Here is a 23516-nt window from a genome sequence, read left to right as displayed (position 1 = left end):
AAAAAAAGAGGGCATATCTACATATTAATTTATTCAAAGTTTGTAAAAATAGGTTCTGATGTTCATTTAAAGTCAATAACTTAGGCTATTATGGTTCAGACATTACATATATTAAGATGTACCTATTTTCTGTCATAGAAATGCAGTTAACAGCTTCTAAAAGACTTTAAATTACTTGCACCAAAGTTTTTTTTCTCATACTTATTATTGCCAGTAAAATAAAATATTTATGTTCATAAAAATGATTACAAATCATACTGCATAGCTATGTAAATTCCCAGATATACTTGCATTATTGTGAAGAAAGCCATCTGTATTTTATATATCTGAACTGCTGCTTTAAAATATGTCACATGACAACTTCTTCTAAGATAAAATCATAATGATATTTATGCTTGTCAGTTAGATAAGTCAAATGAGTTGTAGCATTGTATATGTTCAAATCATAAGTATTTACATACATTAATATGTTGCAGTCAAGTAAACTTTCAAAAACATATATATACATGTTTTACTTTCTATGCCTTCTAAAATATTACATTTGCTTACTATGGGATACTGAATCATTTAAAAGCATTATAACTTTCATATTTTATAAATTATAACATGAATAAGTAAGTAGTTATAAAAAATAACTCACATTTAAATGTTATAGAGTTCATTTTCCATCGCAGAGTCACATTTTCAGCAGTTCTACTTCCTGGTAGAGTGTTCTTCTTGAATCTGCGATGTGTCAGTGTGAATTCAGGGGTCAAAGTTCAAATTGACTGCATTCAGCTTCTCTGCGTGAATTCTGAGTGTTGAAGCTTTTAAAACAACTCGAGGACACTATTCACGAGGTAACCCACATCCCAATTGTCTCCCTTAACATTCTGGTGGGAATTTTGATAAATGCAAGTGACTGACATTCATTTAGCAATATAAATGAAACTAAACAGAGCAAAACCTTCGCGGAGTATTTTACAAGTTATTACAGTCTCTATGACAGTGAAACTAAGCCCACAGTTATTAATATATAATACAAGTAATTTTTTATGCCCCTATTCAATTTTTATACAAATCTTATTATATACCTGTATCAGTATTATCAAAAGCATGTAAATGTACTTATATGAAAGAAAAAGAGAGAGAGAGAGAAAAGAAAAAAAAAAGAGAGTAGTAAATAAAAGAGAGTAAGAGAAGAAATAGAAAAATAAAAAGGGAAGCTATAAAAAGTATCTACAGTGGAATATTACTTGCTGTTTATATTAATAAAGATAGATATGAAACATATTATTTACTGCTATTTAGTTCTAATTATTAGTAATTAAAGCATGACAGGTTATTTGTAAACAAGTATAAGCAATAGAATCATGGCAAAATAATTAGCAACAGTATTTAAACAGCATATATACTTTTTTTAAAAGGAATTAATAAGTTATTATTCCACTTATCATATTTTCATTACACTTCTCTCCCTGCCCTCCCCCACCCCTTACTAAATGCATAATCTAAAAAGAATTTCGTTATTTAAAAACAAAGAGAAAAAAAATGTATCAAATTACTAACCTTGGATCTCTTTGTCACAAAGAGAAACAGATTGATTGATAGCTTGTTATTAGTTCCTCAGATATTTTGACTATTTATGAAACAAAAACAGTTCTTTGTACACAGAAAATAACTTTGATTAAATCTTTTTCAGAATATTTGTGGCTTTCTGAAAATGCAGTAACTGTATTTAAAAAGATTAATAGTGAAGAAAAAAGAGAGAGAGAAAAAAAAAGAAAAAACATAGAACAAGTCATTTGTTTTTTAGTCTTTTTTTCTTCTCTGAAGTCTTCCATGAAGCTTCTGTAGCCAACCTCTTTAATGAAGGACTAGCCCATTCCATTTCCTCTATTTTATCCAAAATCATATAATTTTTGATAAACAGCAATGCAGAGTCTAAGTCTTCAAAAATTCTAGGGCCATCAGGAAGAAAGATTTTTAGTTTGGCAGGAAACAGAAGGTAGGTTTTAAACTGTGCTTTCTTAAGCTCTCTTATTAATGGCAGAAAAACTTTTCTTTTAGTTATTACCAAGGAAGAATAGTCATTGTCAAAACACAGTTGCCTCATTAATTTTAACAGGTGCTTTAGCCCAAGCAGATTTAAGTACCATCTCTTTATCAAAAGATGATAAAAATCTAACTATAACTGATCTAGGATACTTTTTGTTAGAATTAGAATTAGATATGGATCTATGGGCTCTTCGATACCAAAAGAAAATGCTTCTGGCAAGTCTAAAGTTTTAGGGAGCCATGTATTTAAAAAAGAAGTAATATTGTTACCTTCTATATTTTCTGGCAGTCCAAAAATCCTAATGTTATTGCGCCTAGATCTATTTTCCAGGTCATCAAGTTTAGTTTGTAGATGTGTGTTCTGTTTCAGCAAAACTCAATGTTGATTTCTTCTTCTTGGATTCTATTCTCCATGTCATTTACAGTCTCTTCTATGCCTGTAATCTGAGTCTTCTGTTGTTGCAAGTCTATATGTAACAAATCTATTTGTTTTGTAGTTTTTTCTATGAAGGTATCAATTTTAGTATCCAGTTTATCCATTTTGGCAGTAAGTTGCTGGATTGTAGATATCAGAGACTGAAGTTCTTTCTTGATGCTGGAATCTTGAGAATTTGTCTTACTGGAACTCATTTCAAACAGAGAAGCTGACAGAAAAATTTCCAAGGTGTTTTCTGACAGGAATATTATTAAAATGTTCTTTCTTTTTTAGATATTATTCAAGAAATAGATATTCCAAACGTATTTAGAAAGAAAATTACTTCATAAATTAATTTTTAAAGTAAGTATTTCCTGTCAGTGCTGTGAAATTGGTGGAGCTGAAGAAATCTGCTGCTATCCTGTGTTCATCCTTCTTTAAGGAAGATTTCTGGTTGCTTATGTTTAAGATGGGCTTTCCAGGTTTTATCTCTTTGAAGCATTATATTTTTTGTGTCATTAGTGAGCTATTGGGAGCTATTTGTTTTGACTCTTTTAGTTCTAATAGGGGCTTGAGAGTTGAGGACAGTTAAGAATGTACAATTGAAGTAGTCAACGGCTTTGTCTAATGGTAGTGTTTTTAGGGGGTTCCAGTTGGTTAGCTTAAGAGAGTTAGAGAAGGAAGTAGGGTTAAAGTTAGATAGGTTGTATGAATGTAGTGGTGAGAGTGGGGGGATGAGGGAGCAGCTCAAATTATTATTATGAATGAGCTCAAGGAGAGGGAACATCCTTGCCTTGCAGCCCTTTCTACACAAACCTCCCTTGTTCATTCCCTATTGACTATTAACTTTTCAGTTAGTGACTTATATAAAACTCAAACCCATGCATTCAATTTTGACCCAGTTCCAATCTGTCCTAATACTTTGAATAAAAAGAGCATTCCACTGTATCAAATTCCTTATTTATATCGAAGAATACTACACCCAATTGTTTCCATGGTTCTTCTTCCTTCGAAGACTTCGAAGGCTCCTCAGCCATCCTATTCTCATCGCAATTCTTATTTACAGATTATTCTATAAACTCCTATTAAACATCTCTGTCACCATTTCCCAAAATGTACCCTTCATCCTCCAATAATTTGAGAGAATGTAGTGTCTCCTATTTCATTTATGCAGCTACTGTCCTGTAGTTGCATAAATGAACCCTGTTTGGCTTTTGGTTTTACAATCAGTTTAGGGTGAACTTACATCATTTTCATTAAAACTATTACATGAACATTTTTGTCTATGTTAATAAGTGAAATAAATTAATACTCCCCTAGATCTAAGCCATCATAACAACTCTTAGCAATAAGTGCCATGAACCAGAGCACCAGCATCAGGGAGTGCATGACCAAAAACACCAGCAGCATGGGGTGCATGAAGCAGAATAGCAACATCACAGGGTGAATGACTCAGAGCATGAACCCCATGGAGTGCATGATGAGAACAAAAAACACCATGGTGTGCAGGACCCAGAACACCAGCATCACAAGATGCATGACTCAGAGCACCAGCACAACATGGCACATTAGCTAAAGCACCCGCACCACAGGGTGCATGTACCAGAGCACCAGATAATGCATGATCCAAAGCACCAGAACCACAGTGTGCATGACCCAGAGAACCAGCATCACAGGGTGCATGACCCAGAGCACCAGTACCACAGTGTGAACAATGAGGTGCATGACTAGAGCACCAGCACTATGGGATGCAGGACCCAGAGAAGCAGCACTGCAGGATGCATGGCCAGGAACACCAGCATAATAGAATGCATGAACCACAGCACTGACATCATGGGATGCATGACTCATAGCACCAGCACCATAGGGCACATGACCTAGAACACCAGCACCATGGGGCACATGACCCAGAGCACCAGTACCAGCACCACAGAGCACATGAAACAAAGTAGCAGCACCACAGGCCACATGACCCAGAGCACCAGCACACCACTGGATGCATGACCCAGAGCACCAGCAGCATGAGGTCCATGATCCTGAGCTACAGCACCACAGGGCGCATGACTTAGAACACCATCACCACAGGGCACATGACTCAGAGCACCAGCACCACAGGGCACATGACCCAGAGCACCAGCACCTTGGCATGTATGAGCCACAAAACTAGCACCAGAGGATGAATGGCCCAGAACAACAGCACCACCATCTGCATTACCCAGAGCACCAGCACCATGTGGTGTATGAACCAGTGTACCAGTACCATGGAGTGCATGCCCCAGAGCATCAGCACCACAGGGCACATGACCCAGCACAACAGCACCATGAGGTGCATGACCCAGAGCACCAGCACCATATATTTTGTTCCCTGCTGTCTTCTTCATAGGTCAGCCCTTTCAGGAAGCGAGATTTAGAATAATTTTGTAGATCTTGATCAGGTAATTCTTACTCCACACATCATGCAGTGAGAAGGAAATATTTAATAACTGGTCTTTTTTTTGCCCCAAACTAGAAGTCAACATATAATATGCTGGAAGCACAGGGAGCTATTCTTCCTATTTTTGAAAGCTGCTGGATTCCCAGTCAGTGTAAGTAGGAGCAATAATTGGTAGAATAGCCCTACTACAGAAAAATATAAATAAGCTAGATGCTTCTACCTTTTCTGTCACTCAGCACAGTCTGATTTTTCCCGTTTTTATTTCATAGGATGTGTAAAACAGTGTTATTTTATCCAATTCTTTTTGCAAAATTTGTGTTTACTTTCTTTGAGTTTGAATAATAGAGCCTTACTGTTTTGTTTTCTCTTGCATATAATCTACTTCTGATTCCTAACATTAAATAGCCATTTACTGATTGCTGAGCCATCTCTGAAGCCCCAGAATTTTTGTGAGACTGTTTCCATCATTTTAAACATCGTTTTTCATCATTTCTCTGTCAAATATATTAGCCAAGCACATCATATTATCTTAGGGGATATCTTTTCCTTGCAAAATTCCAGTTTTATTCTATTCATAGGTTCATAGGTTTATACTAGGCTATCTGCCCTAAGGCATTTATAAGCCTAGCCCAAAGTTTTGTGGCTTACGCCACCCCTTATATGAAAAAATACTGTACCCATTAGTTTGTTATGCCTCTGTCCAGCAGTGACACAGAGATGATTCCCTGGGTAAACCTACGATCTCCCATCCACAGGTCAAGATTTCTCTTGAACAGAGCCAGCGAGGTGCTCTGCCTCACATGGACCGGGATTTTATTCCACAGCATAGGGAGTCTCTGAGTGATAAATCTATCCCTCCAGCACGTCCTATTTATATCCGTGCTAAGGTTTAAGTTGCTTGCTCTAGTGGTTTTGGTGGATTTGGATTTTTTGAGGTGGAGCATGTCCATTAATTCCGGGTTGGACATGGCCTTGTATGTCAGGCACATGTCACCTCTGAGCAGACTGTATGCGACTGAATAGAGCTGGAGTTTCTTCAATATGGCAGCATATGACAGATTTTGGAGTCCCTTTATCCTTTTGTTGAGGAACTTTTGGGGTCTCTCCAATTACTGCAGATGTCGGGTGAGATACATCCCGAATGGGGCATTGTACTTGATCATTGGTCTGATAAGTGAAGAGTACAGGGGAACAATGACCTCACTAGATCTGGATGTGAATCCCTTCATGATCAGGTGGGCAATGTAGAAGGTCTTTCTAACCACTTTAGCAATGTGAGTGTCAAAAGAAAGGCCACTGTCAACCTGGGTCCCAGGTCCCTGATAACCTCTTCTGTGCTTAGTGGATTGCCACCTATATGGTAGCTTGGGGTTACCTTGTTTTTCTCGAAGGGTATGACTATACATTTTTTGGCGTTTAACTTCAGGCCATGGCTCTGGCACCAGCTATCTGTTTCCGTGAGTCCCTTCTGAAGGATATCCGTGTCCGATGCACTTTCCACTATGGCGCCCAGTTTGCAGTCGTCTGCAAACTTTGTCAGCCAAAGTCCTCCCATGTTGGCCTGTACTTCTGAGAAGTAGATGCCGAACAATAGAGAGCCAAGGACCGAGCCCTGTGGGACACCACTTGTGACCGGCTTGGAGTCTGACATAGCGCCAGCAACTCTAACCCTGTGGGTTCTGTCCTTAAGCCAGTTTGCAACCCATCTTGTGACATATGGGTTTACATTTAAGCTGGTAGGTTTTTCTACAATACCCGAGTGGGGTATTGTGTCGAAAGCCTTTGCAAGGTCAAGGTAGGCTGTATGGACTGCCTTTCCCTCATCAATGGCCTTGGTGACTGTTTCGAAGAAGTCGACCAAGTTCAAAAGGCATGATCTGCCCTTGACGAAGCCAAACTGGGTCGGGTCCAATGTTTGCAAGTCCCCTATATCTTTGTTTATGAGCTCCATTATAATCCTCTCCATAGCTTTGCAGACTAGACTTGTTAAGCTTATGGGGCGGTAATTACCAGGGTCCGTAGAGGCACCGCCTTTGTGGAGTGGGACCACAGTTGCCATACGCCACTCCTTGGGCACGTATCCTGTGGTAAGGCTGAGATTAAACAGCTGCCTTATGTGCGGGTTTAATTCCTCATTTAGCTCATGTAGCACACAGCCGGGGACACCATCCGGTCCCATTGATGCTGTGTTTTTAGCTTTAGAGAGAGCAGCTTTCACCTGTGCATTGGAGATGTCTGGGAGGCTACACTCCGCTGGGATAGTTATCTCTCCTTTAGGGGGGGAGAGGGGGTGAAGTTTGCACTGAACCTGTCTGCCAGTATGTTGGCAATGTCGGTGGGTTCAGTGATTTTTGTATCATTTTGGACTAATTCTGAGCATATCTGGGAGTTTCCACCCATGTTCCTAACATAGCTGAAAAAGGCCTTATGATTGTCCTTTGAATCCATGGCAATTTTTCTCTCAAAATTGGCCTTAGTTGATTTTATGAGTGCTCGTATTTTTTAATAATAATGATCAGGGGTGACTTCCCTTTTATGGATTTTGTTCTATCATGTAATAGCTTTCTCCTCTTATTGTAAAGTTTGTTAATGGCTGGGGTCCACCAGACTGGACGTTTGCCCTTTGTGGAAAGAGTCTTGGTTTTATTTGGGATTGCCTGATGCATGCAGTCCTGGAGGTGTTCATAGAAGGCATTTGTAAGGGCTTCCGCAGCTTGGGTTGTGGTTTCCTCTGGCTCAGGGGCCTTGAAGGATACCACACCAGTCTTGAGTAGTGTGAAGTTTGCTTTAGAGAAGTTCTTCACTATGGGCTTTTTTGTTTGGGGTGGGGGCGGGATGTGGATTTCCAGTGAGATTAGTTTATGATCAGATCTCACCAATGAGGGATATACTTCCGGTGTGGAGCATTTTCTCCCCATGTTTGTGACAATGAGATCTAGTATATTTTCTCCTCTCGTGGGAACAGTGACTAGCTGTTCCATGGCATTTGAATTTATGAACTCCAGGAACCATTGGGCTAGAAAGTTAGGGCTTGAGTAATGTTCCCAGTCTATATTCGGGTAGTTGAAGTCACCCAATATGATGGTGTTTGGAGATACATTTATACCCTCCAGTGTCTTCAGGAAGGCTGTGTGGGGTTCCTGAGTTTGAGAGGGTGGCCTGTAGCATGCTACAATTTGTAGAGCAGTTTTGCCTATGGTTAGTTGCACCTGGATGGTTTCGAGCTTCGTGCGTTGCCACCAACCTGGAGGTGTGGGTATCCTTTATGAATATGGATACACCTCCTTTTGTGGTGTGGTCCGGGTTTTGGGGCCGGAACGCATGATATGAGGTAAAACCTAATAGTGCCAGGGTGCTCTCAGGAGCCTTGAACCAGATTTCAGTTACAGCACAGACATCGATGTTCTCCATACTGAGAAGGGCCTCGAGTGCGTGCATTTTGAGATTTAGACTTCTGGCATTGAGCAGCATTACCCTCAGTTTCTTCCCATTTTTGTTTTCTAGGGTGGTAGGTTTAGAATTTGAGCCTTGCCTAAAAAAGGCACTATGGGGGTGGCAAGAGCCTTAGCCAATATCCGGAATCCCAGGGGTGACAGGTGGAAGCCGTCCCTTGCGAAGCAGCGTGGCTTGTCAAGCATGTCATCCCAGGCAGACAGACACTGGATCCCCTTTGAATGACACGAGACATTAAGCCAATTGTTAAAGCTGATCATCTTGTCTCTATAAAAATTTAGTAGAACAAGAGAACAGCTTAGAATAATTATTCCTACCTGTTGGGATGCTCACCATATCTCCTGACCTTGCACTTTTCATTTGACCTAGTATAGGCTGGCTATTTGGTATAATAAAGACATTAATTTAATATATATTCTTAACCATGATTTTATGTACTGAATCAGTGATCTATAATACATAATTGATTAGGCATCCATGCTCAGAAATACCTGTTCCAAACAAGATGTAGATTTTTTTACATGTAATATGTTGGTTAATAGGTATCAAAGGAATTGCCATTGCCAAAGAAAGAAATGAAGAAAGAAAACATCTGCACTGCCATTTTCAGGTGTTAATTTAAACGAGAGTGTGACAAGCAGTATTATACAGACAGCAGAATCAGGAATTTGCTAGTTGTGCTATTCTTCTAAGAGGGGAATACTGGCATTAATCAATACATCACTTCACATGACTATCTTTAACATGTGGTCTGCCTGAAAAGAGTGAGAGTATAATTCGAGTACAGGCAGAGTCACCTAAATTAAGTTTGGAAAACTTGTCTGGCCCCAGTCAAGGTGATCATTTTTTGCGACAGTCAGAGAACTGGTAGTCAGTGCAGATGATTAAGGCTATGAGCTGTTAATGAATTGCTTCCTGTGTTACAAGATTTAACTCCCTCAGCATTTATTTGCCTGCTGTGTGACTTTGAGCAAGTCACTTAAACAGACATTGCTTTGAGATAATTGGGCTAGGACTTTTAATGGTCTCCTTGACTGCCTGCCTAATAACTACCTATGAGCCTATCAAAAAATCTCATGGCACTCTGAGGGGTGATATTAATGCAGTATTGGATCCCTGATTTTCTAGACTTCCAGAGTTTACTTGCAAGATCCCTTGATCTTCTGCTGCATTAAATATTATGCTTCAGGAGTCTGATTTAATAGCTGCATAGAGAACGTGCAGCCTTAATATAAAGGACTTTTCTGGGAACTCACTTTGATACAGCAATTCAGATTACTTCTTGATTCTAGATGGCATTTAGTTTAACTTGTATAACACCCTATGTAACTTTTGTCCTTTACATGACATTCAAGACACTGGAGAGTCCAAGATACTATAGAGAATGTAATTTGATCCTCTCATACTGGATACATTTGAAACCCATGCAAAATTTTAGAAGTAAGATTGTAAACTACTATCAGGAATATGACCACTCACATATGAGGATTTATATATTCTTAGAATACTTAAATTTAAGACATTGATACCTCAGTTTAAATGTGGGAAAAACTCTGATGACAATAAAATTATATTGGAACTTCAGAATACATTAAAATGTTAGTAATAATGTTTATAACAGTAAGTCAAGGGCAGGTTATCAGAATGAGCAGCAGGGAAAAACAAATCTTTTACTTTGCCACTGCCATTTGCTAGTCAGTCCTAGCAGATTTTATTGCCTAGCACTAGATCTGACCTTAACAACTTAAGTAGGGGTACGCAACATTTGTTAAGGTCAGGTCTCACACTACTCTAATACTTAATTGATTTGTCTTTTTTTCCACAAATGAAAGCATAATCACAGTGCTCCATGCACTAAAACATTCTTAAATATGAAATGGCAAATCTAATATTAAATATATTTAGTTTGTTTATAGAAAAACAATCAGAACAGTTTCAATCCAGTTCATATGATGGTGGCAAAGTGTTGACGTTTCCTGAACCTAACAATGCGAAAACCCTATTTTAGTATTATTTATCCATTTCCCTTTTAGAATTGGAATGAAAGATGTTTGCAAAAATTTGGGTGATATGTTAGAAAAATATTACACTGCATTGTCTCTAAGGAGTAGAAGTGTTTTATTAAGGATAGACAGCAAGAAAGTAAGCAATCTTATCAGATTTTAGCTAGATGTGTAAAGCAAACTACAGGTAGGTGCTCTATAAATGCTGCAACCCTTCTGGTAGTCTTTCACAAATTGTTTGATACTGTACATTGATCATATGTCTTAACAGTGTTAAAATATATGATCTTTTCAATATAATTTATTAATAAATGTAAAACTGTTATGTGCTTATCCCACTGCCTAGTTCTATAATAAAGGCATCCTATCCAAACTTTCCTACTGAATAAAGATAGTTAAAGCTAATCTTGTAAACCATCAGAAAGGAGTTCAATGCTCATCACGTCTGACAGCTAGAGTAAAGGATTGAGGCGATGAGCTGTTAAAAGGCTGCTTCTTGTATTTCAGATATCAGTTCCATCAGCCTCCATTTGCCATTTGTGTGACTCTAAATAATTCGCACAACCAGACAGTGTCATGGGACATTTGGAAGACTGGTCCAGGCTCCTAAATTGTCTCTTCGACTGCATGCATAATAACTACCCATGAACCACATGAGAACATGTTTTCCATTATCCCCTTTATTGCTTGGCTTAGTAAGAGAAACATTTAGGACTTATCCCAGATGATGCCGCATAGCATTGGTATCATCTTAAGAGGCAAACAAATGTTCTCATCATGTGAAATATCTCCACTGAATTCATCTTTACAGTATTTATTGCATGTTAATTCTATAAAGCAACCATAACTGTGTAACTGGAAAAGGTCAGTATGAAAAATACAGAACTGATTTATAGAAAAAAGTTATTCTTTCCCTTCCTCAGCAGAATAAAAATTATTAAAGTGGTGTTCATCCTAAGAGTCGTGTTTCTGGGGAGGCAGAGATAACAAATATTCATAAGTGTTTTGAAAACATTGCAGTTTATTTAATGAAATTAAACTAATATTCATTTATTCTGAAAATGTAATTTATGCAACTGTTTATAAACTGTACTCTTACTACTGACTGGCTAATTATTATTAATTCTTTATTTTTTCAGTGTGATCTAAGGAATTGCAGCATGCAATAAGGGACTCATACATTATCAGTATGAAGAGCAACCAGATGATTCACAGCTGCTCATTCCCTGCTCTAGCATGGGTGAGGTACCTTGCCCAACCAAAGCATTTTACAGGTAAAGGAAACTTCTGGAAATTGCCAAAAAACATTATTAATGTGTGTACATATTAAATTTGTGTGTGACTGTGTACATATTTATGCATTTATAAATATGTGAATACATAAACATTAACGGATGTACTCATAATACATAAACATTAACGGATGTACACACACACACACACACACACACACACACACACACACACACACACACACACACACACACACACACACACACACACACACACACACACACACAAAAAACACAGTAGTTATTATATAAACCTGGCCTTGTTTCCAGGACCTTTGAAAACCTATCTGGTCAACTGGTCCATGCATCACCTCTGCAGGTCATCATACTTGTGCCTGTAGTGCATTCTAGAGTAGGCAATTCCCCACCTCCTACAATATATCCATTTATTCCATATTGATCATGTTGTGGCCTGCTCCCACTTCTACAGATATGACTACTGCAGTAGTTAGAGGATGATTTGGGTCTCTTGCTAAATCAGCTTTGGGATCACCTCTGAGCTTTAACAGAAGCCATCCTTTCAACATGCCAGTACAAGAATGATACATGTAAGTCTAATGCAAGAAATAATAGAATGTGACCCACACCTTCTGATGTGTGACATCACTTGGCGCAGCCCATATGCCTATACAGAGCCCCTACTTGTCGAGCTGATAGCAGTATAAAGTTTGGTATGCTAGCAGAACATGTGGTCCAATGCATTCCCATTTTTCTAGTTCAATTTTACTTGAATGAGTAAATGGAAACCTTCCTACAGTCTAATAGCAAGACTGTTTGCCCCAAATATTGTTTAATATTTTGTAAGAAATATTATTTAAATGTGACATCACAGTTGCACTTTACATGTATTCAGAGGTGTTAATGTATTCTGAGTTTTATTCCTCCAATACTTTCTGGATGGGAGAACAACCATTTCTGTAAAAGCATATCAGGAAATTCTGTCATTAGTATGTTGTGACCATTTATCCCCCTGCTGTAGATTATGGCTGAATTTTGTACCTTTGAGTAGAAATACTTACAGGAAATTAGATTTGGGTGAAGTGAAATCAGTGAGATGGTGTTTAATTTGTCATTACCTATCTAAGAGGAGCATGATTAACATGCTTAATGTATAGCATGCAGATATGTAACTGAGGCACACTTGGCGGTTATGCACATTTAGGAGCTAAACACAGATTTCCCTTGCAAGTCAAAAGCACTTTCTCCTTCAAGAGGCAATTTACATGTGTGCTACTGTGTGTTTCATAGCACTCAGCACAGCTAAACCTTATTTGCATAAGAAGATCTTGAATCTGCCCCAGTTTATGCCAGTTGGCCTCTGTCCACCATTTTATGCTTCACTGAAATGCAAAAATGAACTAAAGACATTTATTTGCAGCAAGGATAAGCAGAAGTAAGTAGTAAAAGAAAAATAATCTATGTAATTCATCCTGATCAATTAAACAGTAGTCTTATTTTTAATTGTAAGGCATGACAGTTACTATTATTTTCATGGATTTTGAATGACACGATTGGGAATCTGCAAGGCACCATTTTCAGCGCTGTTTGCATTCATTAAAGGCTTAGTACTGACAGTTGTCACTATCAATGTGTAACAGACGGGTGCAAAGTAATACATTTCAAATGAACTACTGAATCAAATACATTGACTTACTGAGTACCATGGCCTCACAGCAAACACATTGCCCAGACGACAGCAGAGCACAGGCAATATTAACAACAACACTGGAAAATTCAAGTCAGAATTAGTAAAGGAAGGTGTGCATACATCACCATTTATTTATGTTTCTCTTATAAATTTCCATTTATAGTCTACATTTACGAAAAGTATCACACAATGATGGCAGGTGCTACTTTGTCACTTTTGTCATAATATTTGATTGTAGGTTTCGACATGCTGCAACAGCAGGGAAAAAGGCAAAGGAAAGACAACTTCAGTCTTAAAGAAATTAAATCCTTATGGATGCTCTGAGGACATATAAGAAATGCTTGTTTAGAAAGGGGGGTGAAGCAAAGTCATGGTTGACATTAATGCTGTAGGGGAAGTAACTGCACTCTGCAGGAAAAGACCCAATGACATGGTGGTACATGCCAGGACAGCAGCTGGGCAGAATGCAAATGCTGGCAGCAGGACTGATGGTGGCCCTTTCATGCTGCAACCTTTAACACCAGAGGAAGAAGAGAAGTATCTTATGTCTATAAACAGTGATTAATCAGATACTGGTCAGAATGCTACTGGCATCATTACAGGTGGTGTTGATACCAGTTCCTTCAGGCCCTACAATATGTATGGCTGGTCAGTGTGGAAGATTAGTTAGCTTACCTGATTTCATTTCAATATGCTACAATGTATTTGCTGACATACACATGCACATGTTATCCTTACTTGTTTCATCATAAGATGTGACATCTTTGTCAGATGTATGAGAAGATCTACAGACAATGCATGGCAAGTTATATCATTGTAGCTGCACATAAAAAAGATACAGCTATCACAGATAACATTAACCATATGCACGTATATCACTTCACAGGGTCAGGACCACAATGCAACCTACTAGTTATAAAGATCATGTGTCAATTTATTTTTAAGCTAATACTGCAGATATGCATAGAGTATACTTGCGAAAGGTAGTAAAGGAAATATAAGTAAGATAAGACAGTAGAGGAGGTTTTAAGCCCTCCCCACCAATAATAGATAACATATACAAGACTACAAAGGCATATGGTAACATTATCAGGGATGAGGAATACAATCAAAATGGGCTATAAGAATCACAATCAGATATCAATTTCAAGTAATTAAGCAAAGTTAAAAAACTACATCATAGGTGGGGTACAGAAAAGTAACAAAATAGATCACCCAAAAACATTTATGAGATCATCATAGTCTTATCATTGTACTTGTACTATAATGTAAATTGCATGAAAAAAGCACCCATGTAACCCTTAGGGAAATGAATCTTCAGTCTTCTTCATTTAGATTGTAGAAAGCATATCATTCATAAGCTGAACTATAGAAACAGCCCACTAGTTGTGTCATTGAAGCACATAGCAGGTAAATGTTACACATTTGAAGATTGGAAGCATAAAAGAGACACAAAAAATACTCAACCCCAAAAGAATATGAACCATCAAGTCTTCTTTACTTGCGTTCTACAAAACAATGAATTTTCATTCTGAGCCATCAAAGCAGTTAACATGAAGCTGCCAATTAAGCACATAATAGGTGATTGTTACACACTTGCAGAATGGAAGCATAAAAGATACAAAAAGCAGAGCCAGGCAAGCAGCCAAACTGAAGGTAGCAATGAGGCATAAAGCAGATGATTGTTACAAATTTGCAGAATGGAATCATAAAAAACTCAAGAAAGCATTCAGTCCTGTGGGAACTAGAACTCTCAATCATCCTCTCTTACAATCTCCAAAAGCACTTCATTAATAAGCTGAGCCATAGAAGGATATACACTGAAGCTGTTAGTGAAGCAAATAGCAGGTGATTGTTACACATTTGCAGAGTAGCAGCATAAAAAGCAAAAAGAAGGATTAAACCTCACGAGGGGACTTGAATCCTCAATCTTATTCACAACATTTACAGACTGGCTCATGCAGCAGTCACAGTAAAGTTATCAGCTGTATCCTATGGTGAAAATGCAGACTGCTACGCAACAACATTCAGCTCATTTGCATGCCAGATGGCAGGTGAGGCTAATATATAAAGCACATAATAGCGGTTTTACTTAAGCATTCCTACACAATGAGCAGTGTTTCTCTTCATGAGCTATGCATAGGAATTGATGGCACCATTCCAGACCCATCACACACGTTGTGATCACAAAACATAAGTCATTTGGAAGCCCTACATAGTCATATGTGAGGTGTGTTTATAATTTTTTTTTGACCAAATTTGAGGATGGAAATGACAATATAGGAAAAAGGTGAAAAAGAGGAAGTGAGCAGAGGTTAGAACAGAAAATGAACAAGTAAGGAATGAGCAGGACAGAGATGCAGAAGAAGGGAAATCCTTTTTTTCACAGGTACCCATGATTTAGAAAAGAATGTGAGTTGAGGTAGTAGGAATGGAAATAAGATGCAAGTATGAAGGTTAGGTTAGGTGGCAGGAGAAGCTAGACATGACTGACAGGGTGCATGTTAACACAGTGGGGGTGGGGTTGTGAAATAGATACCAGACAAGCAGGGTGAATATAACAGTGAGGGGAGGATGGAACAACTAACAAGGACAGATACTGACACAAAAGGAAGGGAAACACCAGGTTGGGATAGGATACGGTGTATGCAGTTGTAGTCTCTGCCAGCTGAGACCCAGTGGAAGATTAGTCATCACCTTGTGTACTTCTTCCTGTCACAGGTGGTGGTGATAGTTTTTGGCAGGAGCAGTACTCAATGAGTCAACAAAGCAGGTTCTCTATTTGGCTGAGTTGGGAATCCAACCTTCTGTTTTTAATCTCCCCCCAAAGTGTCTGCTTGCTGATGATGAGTGACAAAGGTATCACCTCCACTCACACTACTATCAGTGGGTAAACTATATATTGTAGTTTATGTTTTATAATGGCGAGTGATTTATGAGCAGCTTCGCAAGGCTCTGTGTTTTCTCAGGTTGAGCCTAACAGCATCAGTAATAGTAGTTTTAATAAAAACAATTCAACCGGAGAGGCAAATGCAGTCGGAAATCTTACGGCTTTGATTCAAGTTCTTTTAAGCCGAGTTGATGTTTTAACACAGCGGATGGACAACATAACCAGTGGAGATAACATAATTGCCAATGGTAACAACAGGACTATTAATGTCTTGAGGGCTGAAATGCAAGTTCCCGATACCTTTGCAGGAAGCTCTGATGTCCGCCAGCCCCCTTTGCCTAATATACCATATGGCAATGGTATAAACAACGATGCGGATTCTAATGACTCTAATGATACTCAATCGAGTTAAAGACAATGTACACAGCAGGTGCACAATTCTAATGGCTCTCACACTATTCAGGAAGTAGAAAATAATTCCCTTCCCATTCTGGGGAATTTTTTGAACAACAACTATTCCTTCAATGATGTAGGATCAAACACTCCACCTCAAGATGAAGCTTCATTGGTGAGTAACATTGTCACAGTTATAAATGACTTTGATAACAAACTCTTTAGATGTAGGAAGCTTCAACTGGAAATTTCTTATTTGGAGGAGTGTCTAATTAAGAAACTGATTCCCAAAGGCTTTAGACAATGGAGGTATCCCGTTGGCCTAGTGGAGGGATCAGATTTCCACAAATTACTTTTGGATTTATTCGACAAACAAGGGTTTGAATTCATTAATGTACTAATTAATCATTATAAGACAGAGGTGAATTCCCTTAAGAGTTAGTTGGAAATATTAGAACATTCAATTCAATCCAACAATGATTCCCCTTTCTATAAATATGGTTACAAGCGAATTATTTCTAGTATTGAAGCAGCTATGGTTAAGCTGCTGAACGGTAAAAAGAAAAAAATAGCTAGGGACGTACAACATTATCAAAATGGGAAAGCATATCCTCGAACTCCTCTAATATTTAAAACTCCATTTTCGAATCAAGTCCCCCAAGAGTCAATACACAACGTACATCAGTCAAATGTCACTCCCTCTGATGGAGAATGTGGCATTAGTACAGAACAGGGACCAATTCCTCGTAGAAGTGAAAGAATAAATAACATTAACAATAAGAATATCATTCATAATAAAAATTCCTATACTCAACAACAGTATGAGGGAGAAGATAATAATCAACCAGGAACAAGTCGTCAACAGGGTTTTCCAAAGGGACAGAACAACCAACAGACAAAGTCGAACATAAACAACAATTGGGGGCGTCAAAGGAACAAATGCAATCAGAGCAGGGGTTAATTCAACCATGTGCTGGAAGCCCTCGTATTTAGGTATGTTCCAGTGGCAATTTTCACATGTATAACTATACTGTGTTGAACATACCTCAAGACATAGTAGAGTTCCTTTCGAAGGGTTTAACCTTCGTGCCAGACTGTTATATGGACCCTGTGAAGACTATAATAGACCTTAAATTATTTGTTCGCAAACTTAATTTGAACGCTCTCATGGGACCAGTTACCTCTCTTACAAACTCTTTAAGAATGTCTAGCTTGTTCAACCCTCTTCTCCATCCCAATATACTTTTGTTTGAGAAAATGTGTGAGATTGACTTGAGAGCTTTTGGTTTTAATACTCATACCAATAAGAAAGTTATAAGAAATGTCAATAATCATGAACGTGATTTCATTACACTATTACATGATTGTAATATAAGGGTAATGAAACCAGACAAGGGGGGCAGGTTAGTTTTTATGGATCAGAATATATATGTGGAAAACATGATGAAACTCATAAATTCTCCAGCCTATTAACCAGTTAGCCAAAATGAGATTAATATAGCATATAGGAAGATCAGGTCTACCTTACAAGATTTATTTTTGGAAGGTTCTATTGATTTGGATTTGTATAATTATTTGTCAATGTTGGCTCCAAGAACTCCAGCGTTATTTGGTACACCCAAAATTCATAAAAGCATTATCGAACCTCCTTTTAGGCCTATTGTTGATGGACGAGGTTCTATTACTTATGGGTGTGCAAAATACGTGGATAGCATTTTAAAACCATTTGTAGCAAAGGAAATGCAAATCTGCAAGGATTCCTGGAGTTTTTTTGACTGAGTTAAGTAAAATTCCTTTCCATCATGATTACACATTTTTAACAATAAATGTTAAAGACCTCTATACGGTTATACCTCGGAGTATAGGATTGGAATGGATTAGAGATTTTATGATGGAGAGGCAAGCCAATGATAATAGTATTTATTTAGTGGAAACTCTCCTCAATATAGTACTAACTAATAATTTCATGTGGTTTGAGGGGCATATCTACCTCCAAAAAACTGGGGTTGCCATGGGCTCCCCATGTGGAGGTAGTTTTGCCAATTATGTCATGGCTCACTGGGAAAAGACCCTACTTTTCAACAATGTTTTATTTAAGAATAATGTTGCCTGGTACACCCGTTACCAGGATGACATGTTCTTTGTTTGGAAAGGTCCCAGTGAGCTTGTTCCAAAGTTTGTCACCACTATTTCAGCTATGACCGATTTCCTAGAATTTACTTATAACTTGCAACAAGATCACATTAATTTTGTTGATGTTCATATATATAAAGATACAGTGAGGTCTAGGTTTAAAAGCACTATTTATAGGAAACCCACGTATTCAAACTCATTTCTTCATTTCACAAACTGTCACCCTCACCACCAAAAAAGAACGGTCATTAAGGGCCAGTTGGTGAGGGCAGCCAGAATGGTTTCTGAAGAAATAGATTTCATTGACGAATGTGTCCTTCTGCAATCTATGTTCATCAAAAGGGGCTATTCTCCATCTTTAGTAACAAAAATTTCATCTGAAGTGATTCATAAGAGGCAGTCTGGACATTTTAAGCCCCTCTTGTCTGACGTTTCACATGTTTATAATGAAATTGGTAGTTCGTGTCATGACACTTCTAGTTTGGCAACCCAAGATTTTCATACTAGTTTTTTATGTACATATAGTTTCGATAGCTCTCACATTAAAGGAATACTCAACAAAAATTGGGTTTTAATAATAGAAGATAGTAGATTGAACAAGCTTTTGGGTGATAAACCAAAAATCACTTATAGGAGGGGTCCCAATATTAAAGCTCTTTTAGAATGTCAAACTACGAGTACAAAGATTAAGAAGAAAGGAATGTTTAAGTGTGGAGCCTGCCATCAGTGCAGGCATCTACACATTGACAAACAGGTTAAAATTAGGAATAAGAATTATAAAATCCAAGGTAAATTTTCTTGTACAACAAAAGCTGTTGTCTATTCTGCTACTTGTCAAGATTGCACTGCGTTCTATATAGGGAAAATAGAGAGGCAACTAAAGCAGTGCATCTAAGAACATCAGTACGCTATAAATAAGCAAGACACTACTAATGCTCTTGTAAGACATTTAGTCGACTATCCAAACCATAATTTTAAATTTGCTATGTTACATCAAGTATCAATTGACCCTAGAGGTAGTTCATGGCAACTTGACTTAGAAATTCAAGAACTATGTTGGCAAATTAGAACAGTAGCTTATGCCCCCCAGGACTAAATGAGTTTGTCTCTTTAAAATGTGTTCTAAAACACTTGGCCCTGAAAAGGTAACTAGGTTTTCAGTATTAATGTTCTTTCATGGTTGCAAATGTATGCATTTGTTTAGTTTAGATAATAATAATAAATATTTAACTTGAGGTATTCCAGTAGGTCATGGTATAATAATATTATCTTCGTTTCATCTTGTTGGAGTTAGTTTATGCTGTGTAACTTTGCTCTTGTTGCAGCATACTGCTAAAAAAGCCGGTTCTAATTTATATTGTATAAGATCTACTGTAAACACATAAACACACAAAGACATACTCGGAGGCTCTGAGTAAAAATTTACCTAAACAGCAGAGGCCTCCAAAGCAGACACCCAAACAACTGCTACCTCAAGACACCCCACAAGCAACACATAAACCACAAAAGCAGTGTGCAAAGCAGTCACAGCCCTTAAGGCCAAATACAACACCAAACATACTTGTCATAGGTGACTCCATAGTCAGACACACTGACGTCCCACTCACCAGGCTGAACAAGGAGAGGGTCACAGTAAGCTGCCTATCGGGCGCTAGAATCCACCACATAACACAAGCACTTGGGTCACTCCACGGCAAGTACAAATATGACACAGTCATTGTCCATGCTGGTGTGAATGACCTGAGACGTACCTCCCTGGACTACATGAAAAGAGACATAGAGGAGCTCTCTGATTATGTAGCCCAGGCAGGTATGACCCTAACCCTGAGCAGTATCCTTCCTTCACCAAGAATGATGCCACAATATAGAGACAAGATGATCAGCTTTAACAATTGGCTTAATGTCTGGTGTCATTCAAAGGGGATCCAGTGTCTGTCTGCCTGGGATGACATGCTTGAAGAGCCACGCTGCTTCACAAGGGACGGCTTGCACCTGTCACCCCTGGGATTCCGGATATTGGCTAAGGCTCTTGCCACCCCCATAGTGCCTTTTTTAGGCAAGGCTCAAATTCTAAACCTACCACCCTAGAAAACAAAAATGGGAAGAAACTGAGGGTAATGCTGCTCAATGCCAGAAGTCTAAATCTCAAAATGCACGCACTCGAGGCCCTTCTCAGTATGGAGAACATCGATGTCTGTGCTGTAACTGAAACCTGGTTCAAGGCTCTTGAGAGCACCCCGGCACTATTAGGTTTTACCTCATATCATGCGTTCCAGCCCCAAAACCCGGACCACACCACAAAAGGAGGGGGTGTATCCATATTCATAAAGGATACCCACACCTCCAGGTTGGTGGCAACGCACGAAGCTTTGGAAACCATCCAGGTGCAACTAACCATAGGCAAAACTGCTCTACAAATTGTAGCATGCTACAGGCCACCCTCTCAAACTCAGGAACCCCCACAGCCTTCCTGAAGACACTGGAGGGTATAAATGTATCTCCAAACACCATCATATTGGGTGACTTCAACTACCCGAATATAGACTGGGAACATTACTCAAGCCCTAACTTTCTAGCCCAATGGTTCCTGGAGTTCATAAATTTAAATGCCATGGAACAGCTAGTCACTGTTCCCACGAGAGGAGAAAATATACTAGATCTCATTGTCACAAACATGGGGACAAAATGCTCCACACCGGAAGTATATCCCTCATTGGTGAGATCTGATCATAAACTAATCTCACTGGAAATCCACATCCCCCCACCCCAAACAAAAGACCATAGTGAAGAACTTCTCTAAAGCAAACTTCACACTACTCAAGACTGGTGTGGTATCCTTCAAGGCCCCTGAGCCAGAGGAAACCACAACCCAAGCTGCGGAAGCCCTTACAAATGCCTTCTATGAACATCTCCAGGACTGCATGCATCAGGCAATCCCAAATAAAACCAAGACTCTTTCCACAAAGGGCAAACGTCCAGTCTGGTGGACCCCAGCCATTAACAAACTTTACAATAAGAGGAGAAAGCTATTACATGATAGAACAAAATCCATAAAAGGGAAGTCACCCCTGATCATTATTAGTAAAAAAATACGAGCACTCATAAAATCAACTAAGGCCAATTTTGAGAGAAAAATTGCCATGGATTTAAAGGACAATCATAAGGCCTTTTTCAGCTATGTTAGGAACCTGGGCGGAAACTCCCAGATATGCTCAGGATTAGTCCAAAATGATACAAAAATCACTGAACCCACAGACATTGCCAACATACTGGCAGACAGGTTCAGTGCAAACTTCACCCCCCTCCCCCCCCCTAAAGGAGAGATAACTATCCCAGCCGAGTATAGCCTCCCGGACATCTCAAATGCGCAGGTGAAAGCTGCTCTCTCTAAAGCTAAAAACACAGCATCAATGGGACCGGATGGTGTCCCCGGCTGTGTGCTACACGAGCTAAATGAGGAATTAAACCCGCACATAAGGCAGCTGTTTAATCTCAGCCTTACCACAGGATACATGCCCAAGGAGTGGCGTGACGGCAACTGTGGTCCCACTCCACAAAGGCGGCCTCTGGGACCCTGGTAATTACCGCCCCATAAGCTTAACAAGTCTAGTCTGCAAAGCTATGGAGAGGATCATAATGGAGCTCATAAACAAAGATATAGGGGACTTGCAGACATTGGACCCGACTCAGTTTGGCTTTGTCAAGGGAAGATCATGCCTTTTGAACTTGGTCGACTTCTTCGAAACAGTCACCAAGGCCATTGATGAGGAAAGGCAGTCCATACAGCCTACCTTGACCTTGCAAAGGCTTTCGACACAATACCCCACTCGGGTATTGTAGAAAAACTTACCAGCTTAAATGTAAACCCATATGTCGCAAGATGGGTTGCAAACTGGCTTAAGGACAGAACCCACAGGGTTAGAGTTGCTGGCGCTGTGTCAGACTCCAAGCCGGTCACAAGTGGTGTCCCACAGGGCTCGGTCCTTGGCCCCTATTGTTTGGCATCTACTTCTCAGAAGTACAGGCCAACATGGGAGGACTTTGGCTGACAAAGTTTGCAGGCGACTGCAAACTGGGCCATAGTGGAAAGTGCATCGGACACGGATATCCTTCAGAAGGGACTCACGGAAACAGATAGCTGGTGCCAGAGCCATGGCCTGAAGTTAAACGCCAAAAATGTATAGTCATACCCTTCAGGAAAAACAAGGTAACCCCAAGCTACCATATAGGTGGCAATCCACTAAGCACAGAAGAGGTTATCAGGGACCTGGGGACCCAGGTTGACAGTGGCCTTTCTTTTGACACTCACGTTGCTAAAGTGGTTAGAAAGACCTTCTACATTGCCCACCTGATCATGAAGGGATTCACATCCAGATCTAGTGAGGTCATTGTTCCCCTGTACTCTTCACTTATCAGACCAATGATCGAGTACAATGCCCCATTCGGGATGTATCTCACCTGACATCTGCAGCAATTGGAGAGACCCCAAAAGTTCCTCACCAAAAGGATAAAGGGACTCCAAAATCTGTCATATGCTGCCAGATTGAAGAAACTCCAGCTCTATTCAGTTGCATACCGTCTGCTCAGAGGTGACATGTGCCTGACATACAAGGCCATGTCCAACCTGGAATTAATGGACATGCTCCACCTCAAAATATCCAAATCCACCAAAACCACTAGAGCAAGCGACTTAAACCTTAGCACGGATATAAATAGGACGTGCTGGAGGGATAGATTTACCACTCAGAGACTCCCTATGCTGTGGAATAAAATCCCGGTCCATGTGAGGCAGAGCACCTCGCTGACTCTGTTCAAGAG

The sequence above is a fragment of the Protopterus annectens genome, chromosome 1.part2 (assembly GCF_019279795.1).
Source record: "Protopterus annectens isolate FY-2018-M chromosome 1.part2, PAN1.0, whole genome shotgun sequence".
Taxonomy (NCBI): Eukaryota; Metazoa; Chordata; order Ceratodontiformes; family Protopteridae; genus Protopterus; species Protopterus annectens.
The sequence above is the reverse complement of the archived record's forward strand: the minus strand, read 5'-3'. Positions refer to the sequence as shown.